Raw genomic sequence first — 12,163 nt, 5'->3', positions numbered from 1 at the left:
CCGCGCTCCGCGGGCCGCGCTGCGCCTCCTCCCCCTGACCCGCCCGCCGGGCGGAGGAGGGGAGGCAGGGAGCGGCGGCGGGGGGCGAAGCGCGCCGCAACTTGCTGCTGCTCCTCCCTCCGCCCCTCGCCGCGCCGCTGCCGGCCCCTGCGGGCAGCGCTCCGCGGGAGGGCGCGCAGCCAGGCGGCGGCGGCATCCCCGGACGGCGCCTCTCCGCGCAGGGCCGGGGGCTTCCCGGTGAGTTGGGGGCGGTGCGCGAAGTTGGCGGCGCGGCGCGGTGTGTGTGTGTGTGTGCTGCGGGGCGGCCCGGCGCTGCGCGCAGCCCCGCGGCCCTTTGGACATTTCGGCGGTAATTTCCGAGGAATCCTCCGCAGGTGCGGGGCGAGGCGGGGAGCGGGGAGGCCCCGGGGGGCAGCGCTGGGGCGCCCTCCCTGCCGCCCGGCCAGCGAGGCGGGATCCTCCGCGCCTGGCGTTCCCGGGCTTCTGTTGCTCCGAGTATTGCTGTTGCTCTAACTGCATTTTAATTCAAATCCTGTTACACTGTGACAGACTCCAGTTTGTTTCACCGTGGCATCTGCTCTTAGTCTCGGAAACTCTTTAAGAGGAAGAGATCACCGGGGAGAGGAGGGTCTGTTTTTTCAAAGCCTTGCAAAGAGAGCTGCAAGCACAAATTAGACCTAACAGGTCTTTCGCTCTGTGTGCTCCTTGAAACATTTATTTCTCTTAGTGCTTCTGAGATTAAAAAAAATAACAACAGAAAGGCAGCTATCAAACACTCATAAGAAAAAGTTGTGTCGCTTGAATGTTACATACGCTAATGGACCCAATTATCTAAATAAACAAACATCGTGATTTATAGGTGTCTGAACTGTAATGCTTTGAATGATAGAGCTCTTTAACCTTTCTTTCTAATCTATCCCTCAGAGATTTGGTTTTAAGCAGAGTAATATATCATCTGTGGTGCTGAATACTTGAGTTGATTACATTTGTAAAAGGAATGGGCTTAGAAATAATACTGAGCCAGTAAGCAACGTATGCAAAAGAGAGAGAAAAGAGCAAAGATAAAATTTTGGCAGAAAAAGATTTTTCCACTCCGCAGCAGCCTTGCTTCATTAACTTTTATCCAGAGTATCTCATTTTATTAAATTAAGCTTCAAGCAAAAAAGGATGTTCTGTGTGAAACTAGAAGCTAATCCTCCTTAGTCCTGTTGAAGTCTGTCTCTGTTGCAGTTAAATTACGATTTGAGCAGTGCCCGTTAAGAGAATTTGCAGAAACAAAGAGCTCAAGATATGTAAATGGAAGTACTTTGTTATTGTATGCTTCTCTGAGAAGGAGCAGAAAATACAAAACCTAGCATTTTTTATTTTGCATTCTTTAAAAATCTGTCCAGTTAAGTATACCTATATGTGAAGTGTACAGCTTCATTATAGCTAAACTGCCACCTCTTACTGGAAAAGTGATTATTTAGTTATTAGTTCCTTTAACAAGGGCCAAATATTGCTGCCTGTGGAGCATCTCCCATAAGGGCTGAATGTCTTTTGCTCYCATTGAAAAAATTACCAAGCACATTATGAAAGGCATCTTGCAGGCCTGGAGTACAAGCATAATTCTATCTTTCACCAGTATTTCAAAACAGGATTGTATTAACATATAATCAATATTCAGCAATCTTACTGCTTATATGAGTAAAGGTTGTGGGATATGACACTCAACCATCTCAAGTATCTTTTGTTCAGTTCCTTTTATGAAATGTCACTCAATGGGGTGGAGGGAAGAGGAAATTCRCTGCATTTTAAGGCACAGTGTTCCTCATAAACCCTATTACCAGGCATCTGAATGTGAACATTGTTTTAAATCACGCAGAGAGATCACTGCTAACAGATAGCTTCAGCTCCAAATTTATCCTACTGTTAAAGTTAYATTGATTGTAAAATGACAACTGGATTTCAAATAAGAAATGCTCAATARTCTAGAGCTAATTTGTATTTTAAGCGAGGAATCTACAAGAAATGCAATTGAGTTTTCCTAACTGGCTGTGCAGTGGCATTTAGTTAATGAACCCTCTTTCCTGGGGCAGCATTGATTTCATTGATACACAAGAGTTAAAACTGTTTATCAGTTCATTGATGCTATTGGTAAAGTGCTGGAGGTTTCAGTGACTGGAACAGGACACAGTTTTTTTTCCTTCTAGTGAGGGGATTGAAAATAGAGGGACTTCTCCAAAGTAGTTACTCTTCCAATGCTGTATCATTTGTAACTGCAACATGTAACGTAAGAGTGATGAGGTTAATAGAACAAGTAGACTTGAAGACATTGTTTAACACCTAATTGAAACAACAAATCATTCAAATAACATTATCCAGGCTTTTACAATGATGACTGCRCTTCAAGGTGTTGAGGATGCAGCAAATACCAAAGGCCGTGTGGGCTTTGTTCGGGTGGTGGCAGCCCACATTCAGAGCACCCTGCCGAGCTCGGCAGGCATGAACACRTCTCGGAGATGGGTGGTAGCTGCGAGCAAGCCCAGGTGGGATGATGRTGTTGAGCCTGTCTACTCACCCCCATGTCTGGGCTGCCGAACYGGGGCCAAGACAAGTCCAGGGATTCACTGAGTGAATGGCAAGTGCTCGTGGTGGCCTCGTGCTGGGTGCCAGCAAGGAAATGCCTCACCGGAGGCCCATGGTGGCTGCACACTGCCCATCCTCACGCTCCCGGGGATGCAGTGCCATYGATTGCAGGCCTTCGTTGTGTATAGGGAGCCCACAAGCCTCTGCTGTGGGGGGAGTAAGAAGTTCAGCAAGGATCCTTACGTGGAAAAATGGCGTGCTTCTAAACCTTCATATCATCACATATTGCTTATGCTGATTAAAACGTGAGCTGGACAAGCAATGCACACTCACTTATGTAACAGCAGTACTAAACGGTAATAGATTGGAGACTTTGAAACCACTGCGCATTCACGCAGCCTCACAAAAGTGTAAAATGCTGCTGTGCAAAGATGAGGGAGCTGAGGCATGAAGATTCAGGTGCAAATTTACCCAAGGGAGGTGAGATATCTTTAGTTGCTGTCCCCTCACCCCYGCTCCATCCCTGTCTCTCTCATGCTCAGATTTGCTATGCGGTACCAGGGCTGCTCTCGAGGTCTCTCAGGAGCGCCATGTCCTGCTTACCTTCTCCTCAGGYTGCTCATCTCCTTAAAACCCCGAGCGCTGCACCAGCAGCAGTGCCGCATTGCATATGCTGCTGATGAGCCAGGGTACGCCAGGGACCCGCAGATCTTAACTGATTTACTCAAGGGCAGAAGCTGCAAATCACCATGTAGTTTCATGCCACTTTTCTTCAGAGGCACAGCTGACTTCTGCTCCAGTGCCAAGTCCACCCAGGTAACTGTAGGGATGGTGTTGTAAACAGGAGGAGTGRAATGAGTCAGATTTAAGAGCAAATATGCCCTGCTCTCGGAGGGAGAGTGGGCTGAACGTGGCCTATTTCAGCGCTGTGGCTGTGGGCAGCCCCGTGTAGCTGCACCAGCAAAGCTGCCGGCGGGGACCTGCGCTGCGGGGCTGATAGTTGCAAGTGGTGGGCACGAGGTCCTGCAAGCGGGTGCCAGGCGCGCTCCTCAGGTGCAAGTGAGYGAAAGGCACTATTTCTTCACCTCGTTGTATGTGAGGTAACTACGTTTTAATTAAAATAACGATGGTAGATTATTAGGACAGATAAATAGTGCCTTGTTACAGCCCTCTTGGGTAATATGGAAGCAGTATTCATTTTAGAAAGGATGAATGAACAGACAGTGTGAAGGATAAAGATCAGCTTTRTTAATCACTCTGCAAGTGTTGTGTGGGAAAGGATAAACTCATAAGGAAAGATACTGTCCATAAATGCCACTTAAACGTTTATATAACTTGAGAAAATTTTGATATTGGAGGCAGCCAAGAAGCAAGGCATGTGTGAGTTGCTGTCAGAGATAACTAGGACTTGTACAGCTGGGGTTGGTCAGTGAGTGGTGTGTTGGCTATACCCTATTTCTGAGCGCTTTGCTAGCAGTAATGACGGGCTCTTCTTCAACACAACCTTGGTGGGGTGGGGGGAAACTGTTCTCATCYGCGTGAAGATAAAACACTTGGAGACTATGTTTGCTTGAACTCTTGTGCTTCAGGTGTGATTCACTTTTAACTTTCCATGTTCCTGGATAAGAAGTTTGCCTGTTTGCGATTACCTAGGTTAGCTGCACAGTGATCGATTTGCTCATCCACTTTCAATTTGTAGCTGTTTGGGTCTGCAGGGTGAGAAAGAATTACTCCAAGTGGGAAAATCCCTCCTTTTCCTCCCCTTCCCCCCGTAAATAACTGGAAATGGTAAGATTTGTAGATTTGTTCCTGTGCTAATTATTGATTTAATAATTCTCACAAAAATTTCTCTTGGCCTTTTCCAGTTCTCAGAACATGATAAAAACCTCTTTAACAAAAACAAAAAACAAAAAAGACAAAAAAAAAAGAGAGAGAGAGGAAAAAAAACCCAGCTCTGATGCTTTCATGTAAATACGATGAGGATGAGTCTTTGAAAATATAATTTAGCTGAAATTGATAAATAAACTAGCTTGGCCAGAATAAATCTTTTCATCTAACTTCAAGAGCCCCACTGTAATGAAGTAAATGTAGATGTATTTTATGTGTTCCTTTCATCTGAGTACATAACAAACCCTTTAAGCATTGCAAACAAATCTGAAATGGATTTCTAATAGGCTTTTTTCTTTTCTTTTCTTTTTCTTTTTTTTCCTGTATTGGGGAAGTTTAATCTTTTCAGGATACAAAGGGAATAGAGCGTACCCTGCGGGTGTGTTGAGGTGAGTGCCGGTGGGAGCAGGAGGGGGCAGAGAGCACACGGACGAGCTGACTTGTCTTCTGCAATTGCTTTGTGAAAAATGCAGAATGTCCTCGTTCCCGGTGTGGTTTGACATGCACTGCTTGGCGTGCCTGTCCCCGACCTCACCCCTCTGGAAGGAAGCTTGTGAAAAATGCTTCGAGAGGTAGAMGGACCAACAGAGTTTCCTGCGGGCTTTCTCCTCCAGAGCAGCCTAACTCAGAGAGTTTTTGCTGAATGCAAGCTGCGTGAAGAGAGCACGTACGAGCACAAAATGACTTCCCTGCTCTCTACCTCCCATCTACGTTGATGCCTCTTGGCAGCCTGTGCCGGGCCTGGGATCACCCGGCACCGTGCCAGGCACCTGGGAGGCTTGTTCTGGAGGGCATGTCCTGGCTCTGCCCCAGGCCTTGTCTGAARGTTCACAGAGTGGTTAAATCTTAAACTTAAAGGTGGCCTCAGGACCATCCTCCCAGCCAGTGCGGACACAGTCCTTGGCGTATGACTGTGGCAGCGTCATTGCCTTTGGCAGGATCTTGTTGGTTGRAAACTGTGTTTTGGGAGAGAGGAATTCAAAGAGCAGTTCTGCAAATCTGAAAGCTTGCTATGCTATAGTGGATTTGGTTTTCATTCCCAGACTTCCCATATCACTATTTTCAATTACTTTTTTTTTCTTTAATAGATTGGTAACTTATTGTGCTAAGGATACTTAACAGATGGAACTGTCTGCTTTCCTTGTCCCTGCTCCATGACGAAACCTGCCAAGTAATGTTTGTAATTCCCATACTACAAAAGGCTCTTTGGATGTTCTCTTTAAAAGTACAAAATTTAAAAGCTATACTTTAAAGACAAATATTGTTCATTTAAAAGATAGAAGAGTATGTAAGTGCTGTGTTTTGAAACTCTGTGTTTTGGAGAAAGAGCCCATAACTTGATGGACTTCTGATAAATGTTCAGAAATTACATTCAAAGCAGGATGATACAATATGTTTAGAATATTTTGAAAATTAAAATATTTAAACAACTGCGTTAGCATAATTGCAGCAATTCTACAATATAAGCTTTTTCTTTGCTGAGATTGTAAAGAGTGGGAAATATAGAGACTGATTTCTTTGAGTGTTAAAAGAATTTTGCGAGATAGCTTTTAATCCAGCAGAATACTGTACTTTAAAAGCCTAATTGTGATTTACTAACATCCACATTCAGCTCACTGTTTGACACTACGCAAAGTCAGACAGCCAATTTAGCTAGCGTCTGGTGCATTGTGCCATGTGTATGGAAGTGAAACGTATTAAAAACTGCTCAGCTTTGGACGTGTTCATCTGGGGATTTACTCATAAATAATTGATAACCTAYGGAAACAAAATCTCTTCATTACTTCTTGGAACGCTCACCTCTTCCCTCTCGTGCTCGTTGTTCTCGTAGGCGCACGGGAAGGCAGAGGCTCTGCTTTAATGAAGGTGCACGGCCGCCTCCAGTGCTCCTTCCAGAAGGTCACCCAGATAAACAGCGGAAATGAAATGCGTGACAGAAGATAAACATTTTATTGTCCTATGGAGACAGGTGGCATTTCAGTGTTTTAGAGGGAACCACTTAGCTGCTGTGTTGAAGACTTCTTTTCATCCTGTTGCAGAAGCGATGCACATGATAAATGACTAAATCAATGAAATGCCTGCACCTAGTGCACTGCAGTATAGTATGTCAAATTAAGAGTTGTTTGACGTACACACCAATTACAACTGTGATATTTGGGCTTGATCCTTCAAAATTTCACTGCTGTTAGGTATCCTTTCTTAGACTGCAGCAGAACAAGTCTTCATGAGCAGTACTTTCTCATTTGAGTAAGGCTTTGCATGATTGGGCTCCTATTTACCAGACACCTAAGCATAAAGATGAATTTCCTTTCTTGGGAAAAAAAAAAAGCTATTATGCTACCCACAGACCTAATAAAGTGGATTTGATTGGATCTAGCAAAATCTCATTTTAAAAGAAAAATTGTTAACGTAACAGAAGTTGTTCATCTTTTTGATGACTTGATCACTTTAGAATTATTTGCCAAGTAACAGTCTTGTAAGGTGCTAATATTTACTTCCAGTTTAATAGCCCTACCTATTACTAATGTATGGGAAATAATCAAATTGTATCATTAGATGCAGATGGAGAAACCTAGGAAATCTTACAGCTATTTCAACGTGAGGTTTCAGATGTTACTCTTATTTAATTAAAAGCTGAATGCTATAAAGGCTTTGTCATTCTACTGTTTCCAGATGACAGTGGCTAGTATGGAGTAAATGTAAGTCCCAATGTGCTGATTGCAGCTTTCAGCTTCAGGCTACATAGCTTGAACTCTTCCGTTTTCARCTAGCAGAAATGTGCATCTATTGAGTCATCTTGGTTAGTGTCTTTCAAAAAATACTGGTTTTAATCAAAAAAAAARAAAGAGAAATATCTTTTAAAACAATAGTCACATGCAACCTGATGTTGGAGGAAGCCTTCATTCTTTCTTCTATAAACCAAAACATTAAGCTTGCTTATAAAGGATTAGCAGCATTCTCTTCTGTTAATTCATACTGGTGTAGCCCAAGTGCCTGATTTTACATCAGTGAAAAATCCATTATCAGTCAATGGGAATTTTACAGCTGAAGCCAAAGGGATTAGAGGCTCATGGTTTGGAAGCGACTGAAGAAGAGAAAGACCTGGATATGCTTGTTTTCACATGGCTGTGGGCCACCACTGGGGTGTGGCCACAAAAAATGGCAAAAGACCATCTGAGGTTGCTTCAGGCAGGCTATTTCTAGAGGTGGACAAAAGGACCGGCACTGTCGTGCAGGGCTGCCGAGAAACCGTGCATCTAGGATGCTGCTTTCAGTGCTGGTTACTGGTGATCGGAAGAGGTACACGGAGAGAGGTGACGTGAAGGCCTACCCCAGGGACTGTGCGACGGCGAGGGGGGAATCGATCGGCCTGAGGTTAGGGTCCCGGTTTGGGGAGGCGAGCTGTGCGATGGGAGCGGGATTTAGCAGGAACAGGGGAAGAGGGGCACTGATCTCAGAGGCGGTGCTGCGCAGGAAGATGTCTTAGCGAATTAACTGCCTGCAAACTTTTCTGCCCTTAATAAATAACAATTGCTTTCCTTCTAGTAAAGTGGATTTACTAACGTTCGGACTACTTGAATATGCATGGTATAAGATAACCCAAATTYCCACACACACTTCAGTCAAGAATATTCCTCAAGCAGATTCCTAGAGTGTAGTTTCACTTTCTTTTGAAACATTGCCATCAAACTTAGCTTAAAAGTAGTTCTGATCCAGAACCTAGTTGTGGACAAAAACACAGTCCATGTGCCTTCTGCTGCAGCATTTTTTACGTACTGTTCCAAGGATGGAAACGAATTCATCACACAAAGCTCCTCAGAGAAAAAGTACACTTTATTATGATTTGGGAAATGTAAATGTATTGTTTTGATCTGTTATAATAGGCGAGGTTGTGTCATTTAATTTGGCAATCATGGAAATTAAATTAATTTCATTTTCTTTTATTCTTGTTAAATGCAAAATAATTGAGCACACATCATGAAAGGTTGGGGCTCTGTTGTTTGTAGCTTCATCATTTATTAATATAACACATTAGATGAGAGCCTTTATAGATTTGCTTGCCTAAGGAAAAAGAAGAKGAAAATATGTAAAGCGGAACTGGATAGGTAATTCTGTCCCACACATTGAGGCACTGTCAAACTATTGCCTCATTTTTAGTACATTTTGTAAGAAAATAACTTTTTTTTTTCCATTGGAACTGTGACGCAGTGCTTAAAACGGCCGGGATGAGCTCGTGTTTGCCTGGGCAGGACTGCTTGGGCAGCGCCGTGCGCCTGCCCCTCGTGCCGTTCCCCTAGGGAGGTAACGTCGTAATCGGACCGGCGAGAGGAACCGCGGACGAGCGTACCGTGCAAGGCAGGTTGTGTCGCTGTCTTAGCCATCTTAATTGGCTGGCCTAGTTAGAGGAGTAAGCCAGTCGTGACGCGGTCGGATCTGGAACTATTACCTTGGACTCATCTGGCCTTTCCAGAAAACAGCGTTGGCCTCGCGTTGGCCGTGTCGTGATCATCGGTTCAGCAGTGGCAAAAGCGCTCGCCTTTCCTACCTTTGTGTCGCTGGAGGCCGTCGGAAAATTGGCTCTTCCTCTGCGTCCCTGCAGCCCCACGTCGCCCAGACACTGCCAGCCGCGGATTAGTAAAATAAATCCCCCGCGTTCACAGTTAAGTGGAAAGTATAAGGAGCATTTTCTGGTTCTTTCGCTCCAGTGTCATTTGTTAGCGGGTACTGTGACCACCGTTTCTTGACTCTCATGATGTGACTTGTCACCGGGGCTCTTTGCATGGATTAATTCATTGCTCAAGGGAGTACTAACGTGTGACGTTATGCACATGGGCCTTAGGTAAATAGTTGCCTCTAGACTACCTGTAATGAATCTGTACTTTAACTACTATCTTTTAGTGTGGTTTGCTTCTTGTGATGTGATATTCTTTCTTTTTTGTCTTTTTTTTTGTTTGTTATTTAACTGTGATGTCTTTGGTTGTCAAATGGGATGCATACCTATAATAACCTTTAAGTGTTGCCAGGCATAGTCAGTTTGGAAAAAATATTCACAGCAATTTAATACACGAATTGTATCAATGTATTGGAAAGTATTTTTCACTTTAATTATGTGGAAGTATGATACAACAGTTCAGTTTTGCAGGGTATCTTGGTGGACAGTCTGTCAGCTCTTTCAAAGTGTTGTTGCAGTCAATTTTATTGACTGTGGTGAAAGCACAAATTAATCTTTCAGTTCTTTCCCTTTGTAACAAGAAGATTTAATTTCCTACCCTTGATTTACATTTCAGTATCAATTGTGTATTTTAATTTATGGGAGTGAACCCTGAAACCCTTATTACTCAGCTGTGGTTCCATCTTTAATTCTGTTTAACAAGTCCATCTCGTGTCTGAAAAGCACCTACAGCAGGGATTGTTCAGTGTTAGCAGTCGGRTAAATGGTGGGGAGAGAAGTGACGGCTGTGCCTGCCCACTTGAGTGGGTCACGGCGTGTTCCCCACCCGTTGCTGTGAACTGGCTGGTTCTGTTACAATCCTCCTRAGCAGGTTTGGGAAAACCAGCCCCAGGGAAGCACCGGAGAAAGCACACTCGTCCAGAAGCCCAGGGACGGTTTCCTCCCAAACCGAGAGGTAGTTTTGATGAGGAAACTAGCCAAGTTATTTATTTGGCAAAGCAGGTAGATAGCCAATAATTGTTTATTTGCTTACTGTGTATTCGGTGCCCTGATGGAGTATGCTCATCTACAAATAAAGCAGTGCAGCAGGTCCTTGCAATGGACATTAAAATTGGTGGTTTCAGGTAGTGTCAGGGCCGACTCTGGTTGGTTTTTGTCAGTGCTTTGCTTCTTGTGGCTGCATAAATTCCTAATATATCTGTTCTTGGATGGTTTTAACGTTAGCAAGAGTTGTCACGTTTAATYGGCAGTCAAGAAAGAATACTTTATTCAGGAAATACGGTTGTCAACATTTTCTTATAACTTCTTCCCATTTGGTCTTTTTGAACGAGGCAGGAATTACATTTTGCAATGCTGTGATTCCCTAGGAGTAAGAATTTCTAAGACTTTGTAGTTTCTGCATTCCCTACAGCATGCTGCACRCTCTGCTCCGCAGAGCAGTAGTATTTTCTATATTAAGTTGTGTACTTAATTACATTGATGCCTAGAAAAAGCAACAGCTTTAAATAGAAAAAGCTTCCTTTCACGAGAGCCTAGAGGAGTACAAAAACCTCAGGAGCTTGTGCACTTAAGCTGTCTGTAGTTAGTTACCAGTTTTATGAGGTGTAGCTCGGAAATGTTAGTACTCATCGTTTAAAAAAAAAAAAAAAAAAAAAAAAAAAAAAAAAAAAAAACACTCCCTGCAGTTCATCAGTAGCTGACACTTGGAATCACTGAATTCAGAAAAAATAGTGTGAATGAAGATTGCTGTATGTAAAGGGCGAGAGCTGATTTATACCTTTTTTAACACCTAGCTACCAGGCTATGTTAATAACTTTAGTACTTGCTCTGTGTGTCTGTATTAGCCCCATTTTATGCAGATAAGGGCAAGCTCTTCCAAAAAGTGAATTCTGTTAAATCACTTGCCTGCTGAAGAGCAGGGAGTAGTGGAAGGGAGAAGCCTGGTGCTTCCTTCTGTCTGTGCAGCTGGTGTGTCATTAGGGGTAGAGGGGTCCTCTGCCTTGAAGGCATGCAGTGCAAACTTAAACTTGCCTTCTTCTTACCCTTCTACATAGTCCTCTTCGGTGGTGTTTTGTCGCTCTGTGTTCGATGCAGTAACTGGTTATATGCTAGAGAAGCGAAGCCTGACAGTTTGGTGCGCACCAAATGTTAAACGGGGGGGTGCCGACCCGGCGCAGCYGGGAAAGCGAGGCTTGCAGGAGGAGGTAGCTGATGTCTTAACACCGGTTTGAGGAGTACGAGTAATTTGTATTCTGGCAGAAGAGTCTAGCGTCTGGTGAACCAGTTTTACATGCAGCTGGCCCCATCGATCAGTGCTGCGTTCATGCAATGGCTTTCAGTTGTGCTATGGGTAGTAGCTAGAAATTATCCCAAATCCAAAATTTAAACATGGGACCGGATGGGACCAGGCCGACTTTGTTCTTAAGCAGCTTTGCTGGATGCATGCTCTGTGTCATGTTCTGCATTACAAAAGTCTATTCTAAAATAATAACACTCTTAGCTTGCACTTCARAAACTTTGAAAAAGATTCTCTGTTCTCACCCAGGAAAGGACGTCAGCGTATTTTTAATATCTTGTGTCTGTTTTGCAGCTCAGCAARACTTTCTCACCTTCAGTGTTTAAAAGGGTAAATCACAATATTTTTATTGGCRTATTCAGCAGGAAGTAATGTCTGTCATTTCGTCTGATTCCCATGGGATGCATACAACAGGGCACTTATTTCACCTCTGTTATGACCATGTATATGAAAGGTGTAAAAATGTCCTTAGAATCATAGAATCACAGAATCAGTAAAGTTGGAAGGGACCTCTGGAGACCATCTAGTCCAACCTCCCTGCTCAGCAGGGTCACCTACAGCATGTTAGACAGGGTTGCATCCAGGCAGGCCTTGAAGATCTCCAGAGAAGGAGACTCCACAACCTCTCTGGGCAACCTGGTCCAGTGCTCTGTCACTCTCACAGGGAAGAAATTCCCYCTCACGGTCAGGCGGAACTTCCTGTGCTTCAATTTCTGCCATTGCCTCTTGTCCTGTCACAT

At 43.9% G+C, this 12,163-nt stretch overlaps 1 protein-coding gene across 2 annotated transcripts in view; it reads left to right on the top strand.

The window, feature by feature from the left end:
* The first annotated feature begins 148 nt into the window (after positions 1-148).
* PAG1 (phosphoprotein membrane anchor with glycosphingolipid microdomains 1) overlaps positions 149-12,163 on the top strand; it is a 106,997-nt gene continuing 94,982 nt past the window's right edge. For both annotated transcript variants that reach the window (XM_085314324.1, XM_085314323.1), the window contains exon 1: positions 149-237. The gene's annotated coding sequence lies outside the window, so the exon portion shown is untranslated. The remainder of the gene's footprint in view (positions 238-12,163) is intronic.

Source organism: Rhea americana, unplaced genomic scaffold (assembly GCF_003343005.1).
Source record: "Rhea americana isolate MKP2758 unplaced genomic scaffold, rheAme1 scaffold_40, whole genome shotgun sequence".
NCBI lineage: Eukaryota > Metazoa > Chordata > Aves > Rheiformes > Rheidae > Rhea > Rhea americana.
The sequence above is the reverse complement of the archived record's forward strand: the minus strand, read 5'-3'. Positions and strand labels throughout refer to the sequence as shown.